The 7,500-nt window shown below is 49.6% G+C and overlaps 1 protein-coding gene across 2 annotated transcripts in view; it reads right to left on the bottom strand.

Moving 5' to 3' along the window:
• PlexA (plexin A) overlaps positions 1 to 7,500 on the bottom strand; it is a 279,111-nt gene that overhangs the window by 157,113 nt on the left and 114,498 nt on the right. The gene's annotated exons all lie outside the window — the stretch shown is intronic.

Raw genomic sequence — 7,500 nt, 5'->3', positions numbered from 1 at the left:
GTAAATGTAATGCCCACAAGGGTATTCCTAATTACAGAATTAATAACCTTCCCACACCAGGGGAAAAAAGGGATATCAAGCAAATATATAAATAAATAGACTCTACATTTAATTAAGAGGAGAGATAAAATAAACACGGGCGCAAAATACACGGAAATTAAAGTGTATCCAACAAACATGGCTCCAAGCACACACACACACAAACAGACACATAGTAATCATACTCTACAACACACAAAACAACAGTGATGTATCAAATCCAGTAAACCTCAACTGATAACGATACAGCTGACAGGTGATGTGTAAGGGGAGACATCTTACCCCCCTCCTCCTCCTCCCCTCCCCACTCCGTCATCTTCCTCTTTCTCCTCCTCCTCCTCCTCCTCCTCTTTATATGCTCCCTCCCCCCTTCTCCGCCCGTCAGTCTACTCCATATTCTAAAGTCATTCACCATTTATTCACTCATTCAACCATTAACTCACTCACGCACACAAGCACTCACTCACACATTCACTCAATGGCTTTGCTTGCTTCTCTACTTCGTTGTAAACTGGCATACTATGGCATAGAACACAGACATGGTAGAGTGAACACAAGAAAAATAAAATAAATAAATAAAAAAAAAGAACGATAAAAGAAACTGTAAGAATAACACGGATACATATAAAAGAAGAACACGAAAAAGGGGGGAATTACCAGAAACAGTAAAGAGAGAAATGAAGTTACAGCGAAGGAGGGCGGAATCGAACAGCGGAAGATGGAAGTAGGGAGAGATAGGAAGAGGAGGAGGAGGAGAAGGAGAAGAATAAGAAGGACGACGAGGAGAATAAGGAGGAAAAGGAGATGAAGGAGAAGAAGAAGGTGGAGAGGGCGAGGGAGAGGAGAGGTGGCCGGTCATGGGTCGATCAATAAGAGAATGATGGTGTAGAATAACAACAAGGGGCGCCGCCATCACTGCCTTTCTCCCTATATGCTCGCTCTCGCTCTCTCTCTCTCTCTCTCTCTCTCTCTCTCTCTCTCTCTCTCTCTCTCTCTCTCTCTCTCTCTCTCTCTCTCTCTCTCTCTCCTGAACTAGAGCTAGAAAAAATAAATAAAATCACTCTGATTTCCCGGTATAAAAAAAATATATATAAATTTACATACCAGCAATAGGCAAAGCAAAAAAAAAAATTATTTGCTCAAGTCAACCACACTCTACGGGTAAAACATCCCGGTTTCCCTTAAAAGTCAACACTATTAGGCTTAAGCAGAAGTCTCAGAACAGCCTTGCCTCTCCAATAAATTATGTTAATATCCTAAAATATGAAAATCCGGCTTTTTCTTTTCTATATATATTTTTTTCCCCACTTCCCTCCACAACGATCCCTTCTTTTAAAATCCATCTTTTCCTTTATATCGTCCCCCTTTATATCAACCCTTTCGCTGCAATCCTTCCGCCTATATCCAGGGATCATAATGGAACCATATCTCCCCTTCCCTCCCTCCCTCCCTCCCTCCCATCCTCCTCCCCTCCCCTTCCCTCCCTCCCTCCCATTCGTCTACCTCACTTCCAAAACGGAGGTTCCCCTCTTGCCTCTCCCCCCTCTCCTACCTACCCCCGTTAACACCTCCCCTCCCCCCCCTCCTCCTTATCCCACCATCCGGACCATAATGGGAAGTAATCAGCCTTACATGACGCAACCCCATTCCCTAACAAGCTAACATGGCGGCTTCCTCATCAAGTTATATATTCAGGATAATTATCAGGATCTGGCTGAGAGATATCTCTATGGGGGAGAAGAGAGGGGGGGAGGGGGAGGAAGGGAGGAGGGCGGTGCCTAGGGGGAGGGACGATAGAGGGAGGGTGGGTGGGGAGAAAGAGGAAGGGAAAAGTGAGGAAAGAGAGAGGAGAGAGGGAGGGGGAGATGAAGGAAAGAGAGGGAAGAGAAGAGGGAGAAAAGAGAGGGAAGGGAAAAGGGAGAAGAGAGAGAGAAGGGAAGAGGGAGAAAAAAGGAAAGGAGAGAAAGAGAAAAAAGAGGGAAGGATAGAGGAAAAGAGAGAGGGGAGAGAACAGGGAAAAGATGCCAAAAGGAGGAGGAGGAGGAGATGAGGAGATATATATCCACAACACGCTACCTTACCCTGGGAAAGTGTCATCACCTGTGAGAACAAAAACAAAAACAAAAACAAAATAATCAAACGGAGAAAAGAACCAATCGTCAAACAAACAAACAAACAATAAAGCAACCTCCCCCCCCCCGTCCCAGACGACAATCGACACTCCCAAACGACTCCCTTTTTTCCCACGCTTGATTCCCAGTCCTCCCCGAGACGAAATGAGACCATTTCCGAAACTCGGGGGGGACCGCATGACAGGTCTCCCGCGACACTTTCTCCGCCTCAGGTCATGACAAGTCGGTGTCATGCGCCCCGAGCACCTTCGCCTGCGCCTCTCCCGTCTCGAATCAAGAGCATGTCATGAGGAGAGCGCCGCCTCACGTGACGTCACACCTTCATGGCACCTCATGGTAAGAGGAGTGGGATTCCTTTTGTGGCTTCACATTGTGATTTCCCCCCCCCCCTTTGTTATAAATACATCAATAAATAAATTATTAAATAAATTGAGAGAACCAAAAAAAAAACAACAACAACAAAGAAAAGACAAAGACAAAGACAAAAACAAAGTCCTAACACCCATGATTACCCCAACCCATCCCCTGCCTACCCCAAACCGCCATACCCCCACAAACCCCGATGACAACCATCTCGATGATAATTCGGTGCAGAAATCCCTATGCCGCCCCCCCCACTCCCCCTACCCTACCCCTTCCCCCCATTTCTCAACCCTCTTCCCTATCACGCCAATCCTTTCCCCTCTCCCCCCCTTCTCCCCATTCATTTCCCGTCTCCCCCTCTTCTCCCTAATTCCTATCCCCTCTCACCACTCCCCCCTCCTCCTTCCGCGACCACCTGTGCCCACCGCAACCTGCCGCCGCCCGCGCACCGCACAGCCTTCTTCAACTACAAATCTCTCATCTACATATATACGACTATATTATGCCCTGCCTCTCCCCCTTCTTTCTCTTCGCTTGCTCTGTGTTTGGACTTTCCTCGTGCACTCACTCGTTCGCCCGGTGGTGGTGGTGATGGCGGTGATGGTAAGGTTGGTGGTGGTGGTGGTAGGAGTGATGGTGGTAGTGGTGGTGGTTGTAGTGATGATGGTATTGGCAGTGATGGTGGTTGTGGTGATGGTTATAGTGATGATGGTGGTGGTTGTGGTGATGGTAGCGGTGACGGTGGTAGTGGTGATGGTGGTAGTGTTGATGGTAGTGGTAGTGGTGATGGTGATAGTGTTGATGGTAGTGTTGATGGTAATGAGAATGATGATGATGAGGAGGAGGAGGAAAGAAAAGAGATAAAATGAAAGAGGTCAGTCACAAATCTAAAGCTAAACCACAGAAAAAAGTCGTAAAGAAATGGGAAATGGGGGAGGGGGATAGACAAGGAGTAGGGGGGAGGAAGAAAGTTGGGGGAGGGAGGGGAGGGGGGTGAATCCAACCTCTCCTGAGTTCCAAATGTGATTTTCTACCAGAACACGACCCGAATTCTTTCTCTTTTTTTCTTTTCTTTTTTTTCTCCACGAGAAGAAATTTCTGGAAGACGACAGCTTCTGTGCGAACACTTCCAGCAACAAAGGAAGAAAATATATTTGTGTTCCTCCCTTTCTACTCGACCGTCATCGCCTCTCAGGTGGTTGTCGAGATCTTTGTTTGTTTGTTTGTTTGTTTGTTTTTCTCTCTTCCAGTTTGCATGGATTCGTTAATTCATTCACACTGTCTGTCTGTCTGTCGGTCGGTCTCTCTTCCTCACCTCCTCCTCTCTCTCTCTCTCTTCCTAACCTCCCCCCTCTCTCTCTCTTCCTAACCTCCCCCCCTCTCTCTCTCTTCCTAACCTCCCCCCTCTCTCTCTCTCTCTCCCTCACCTTCACCTCTTCTTTCTACCCTTTACCTTCCCCACTCTCCCTCCTTCCTCCTATCGCTCCCTAGCCTCACTCCCTCTCCCCCCCCCTTCTCCCCCATCTCTTTGCATAATGGGTTATGTGAAACAGGCGTCGCGTCAGGTGCACATGAACGCATGCAAAGAGAGAAGTTCGAATCTCGGCTCGAATATGCAAACCGACTCGGAACTTTCCATAATCCCCCTTTCTTGTATTCTATTTAGTCTTTACCTCTCCCTTTCCACTAGTAAACAGAGAGAGAGAAAGACAGATAGAAAGACAGATAGATAGACAAACAGGCAGACGCTTCTCCACCCCAGACAGATAGATAGATAGACAGATACACTTCTCCACCCTAATACATTTATACACCTGCATCATCTCCTACCCCCTTTCCACTCCCCCCCTCCCTCCCCTTCCCCCCGGCCAGTTGAAACAGTTGAGGGGGAGAAAGGGGAAGTAAACAGGGATAGGGAAAGAGAAGGGAAATAGAAAAAGGAGGAGTAGTAGAAAGAGAGAGAAGAAAGAAAGGGAGAAGGAGGGGGAGGAATAAGAGAGATAAGTATCCAAGTGACCCCAAAATGAGAAAGGTCAAACGTCGTGCAAGGGTCAAACATACCAGAGGACATACATCGAGGTGGTCACACAGGCAACACCCGCCAGCCCCCCATGATCCAATCCAAAGAAACCTAAATCAACGTCATCCCTCCAACCCCAACACTATCCCCTATCCCTCACCCTATGCCATGCGCCCCCTACCCCTCATCACCCCTCCTTGCACCCCCCACTACCCCCTGTCTCTCAACCCCTCCTTGCAACTCCCTTCCTAACCCCCCTATCCCCCCACCTGACCCCTTTAACCCCCCCACCCCCCTCGCCACCCACCACGCCCCAGCCGTTCACCAAGCTCTCAACATTATGCAAATTCGCTTTTCTTTTGGACTTCGGCGAAATAAAATAATCTAAAAAAAAAAACACGAAAGGAATGAAATGACCGATGAAGAGAGATTAAATTAACAACGGCAGTGATGACGGCATTTCCGATCTGAAAAATAAATCCATCCGTGTATCTACAGTATCTCTATCTGGACAGTAAGAGCGAGCGAGAGGTTTATCCCTTGGACGCGGGGGGAAAGTGAAACAAAAGTCGGCAAAAATCCATTTCCATTTTGCCGCCGCCGCTTAAAAGTCAAAAAATTTAAAAATCCCAGTCGCGTCAACACTCTCCCAACGGTCACACTTTGCACTTCTGTTGGCTTCAGGCACACGCACACTCTCACTCACTCACATACACACACACACACACACACACACACATACACACACACACACACACACACACACACACACACACACACACACACACATGTTGGAAGCACAAGGATAGGGAGAAGGGGTGTGTGTGGGGGGAGGTGGGGGGGAGGGGGTTCCTCTGCACCTTGTTTTGGGTCCACGAGGAAAGTTGGAAATGCAAAGAGGAGGGAGAGAAGGCCAGAAAAGAAGAAGAAAAAAACGGGGGGCGGGGGAGGGGGGTGAGCAGGCGAGACAAAGAAAAGTCCCCAAACCTCGCATATTTGGCGCCGACGCGAATTGAACAAGTCACCCTACCGTCCAAACACAAAGAAAACGACGAACCAGATCATCTACTTGCAAGCATAAAGCACAGAAGCCAAAGTCGACTTCCAGCTGGTCAGATTTACCCCCCCCTCTTCCCCCACTACACACACACATACACACATCGTAAAAAAGGAACATACTGCTTGGAGGTGAAAGGTCAGGTCGGGTCGAGTGCGCGGGGCCAGCGCAGTGTTAATCTCGCGCCCAGTAGAGAGGGCAAGAGGGAAAAGGAGGTGGGGAGGGGGGGGGGGGGAAGGAGAGGGTTAAGCAGAAGAGGTGGGGGAAGTTGGGAGGGAGAGGGGGAGGGGTGGGGCAGGGAGGGAGACGGAGTAAAGGAGGTAAAGAGGGGTACCCAACTCCACTCCTCGAGAACTCACTTTCTCCGCTGCCTTGCCTCATCCCCTTCTTCCGCCCCCCACCCCCTCTTCCCTCAGTCAGGTGACTTATGCACCTGTGTTCGCGAGGGGCTTCTACACCCACCTAACTCCAGCAGAGGGCGATTCTTCCCCAGCAGGAGGGAGAGCACAGGCGTAGAGGAGAACGAGCACCGAAACGCCCACGTCCGCACCTTTAATATCGTCGCCAGCTGTGCATTGGTAGGGTATTCACTCCTACGTGTTACAGCACCGGCATCCCTGCCAAGGTCGCTGCGAGAGGGCAAGGGGAGGGGGGTAATGCTGAGGGGGAAGGAGAGGTAGAAGTAGAAGTTAAGGTAGAGGTAGAGGGAAAGGGATGAGAGAAAGATATATATATAAAAAAAACAGGTGAACTGACTGCAGCATATTTGACGTAAGCCGTCGAGCACGACCTTCGACCAACCGAGCAACAAGAATGCACGATCGACCATAGATCCACGCTTCATAGGCCTACATGCAAGACCCTAGTTCGTTCACCCGACAGCCTCGCCCGGGATTACGAGATCAAGCTTACCAACAACAGCAACAGCAACAACAAGAAAAGGCTTCGTGAATTGCGATAAGCCCCAAATTACGACCTGCAGCTCCGGCCACATGCGTGCTCAGAGTCCATAACGTAAGTGCGTTACGGCCGCGGCGCAGGGGAAAAGAGAGACCGTTCCGCATCTCATTAAAGGGGGAAACCTATGGAAAAACGTCGAAAACCATAATAGGTCAAACTCTTTGACCAGCTCCTCCTTGCCTAACCCCCTCCCCTCCACACCCGCCTAAGAAAGACATACCTTCTCAACAAACAAAGAAAAATCCCCGACTACGAATACCTATAAAAAAAACACAAGGAGGAGAGAAGTGCCTGTTAGTAGTTCGATTCCGCGGGCGCCGGTACATTCCTCTCGTCGAGCCAGAGAGCGAGAGCTGCTGGTGCTGCACCTCTCCAGCACAAGGCGCCGCCACGCCCTCCTCACCCAACCGGGCGCTGCACACAACACTCCCGAGTCTAGCAGGAGCGACGCGGGTCAAGTAGGAGGCCAAAAGCTCACCCAATCAGCATATTGGGGCCACGGCGCAGCGACACACACTCGCGTCCAATAAGCCAATACACCTTCGAGGACAGGCGCCAGTTCCTCGAACGTTCCCGAGCACCGCGTTCCCAGATATCCACTTACTATAAAGAAAAGCAAAAGGAAAAAAAAAAAATAAAATAAAATAAACACGACTCGCGGCCCCCAATGACCAACAGAAGAATCCTCGGTTTTGGAGCGAGGGATAATTCCGCTGCTCGCCGCTCGCTCGCCATCAAGGTACAACACTACCCCCCTCCCCCCCTTCCACTTCTCCTCCCCCACCCCTTGCCCACCGCTTCCTCTCCCCTTCCCCCAACCCCCTCTCCTCCCTTCCCCTAACAATGCAGCTGAATCAGAAGTCTCTCATATCACAATGAAAGCTTAATGGAATGAAGGTAAATAATAATGGCAGAAAATACACCGCCCT

Source organism: Penaeus japonicus, unplaced genomic scaffold, assembly GCF_977035675.1.
Source record: "Penaeus japonicus unplaced genomic scaffold, GWHDUDI00000001_assembly GWHDUDI00000015, whole genome shotgun sequence".
In the NCBI taxonomy this organism is placed as follows: domain Eukaryota; kingdom Metazoa; phylum Arthropoda; class Malacostraca; order Decapoda; family Penaeidae; genus Penaeus; species Penaeus japonicus.
This window is presented reverse-complemented; position numbering and strand designations above follow the sequence as displayed.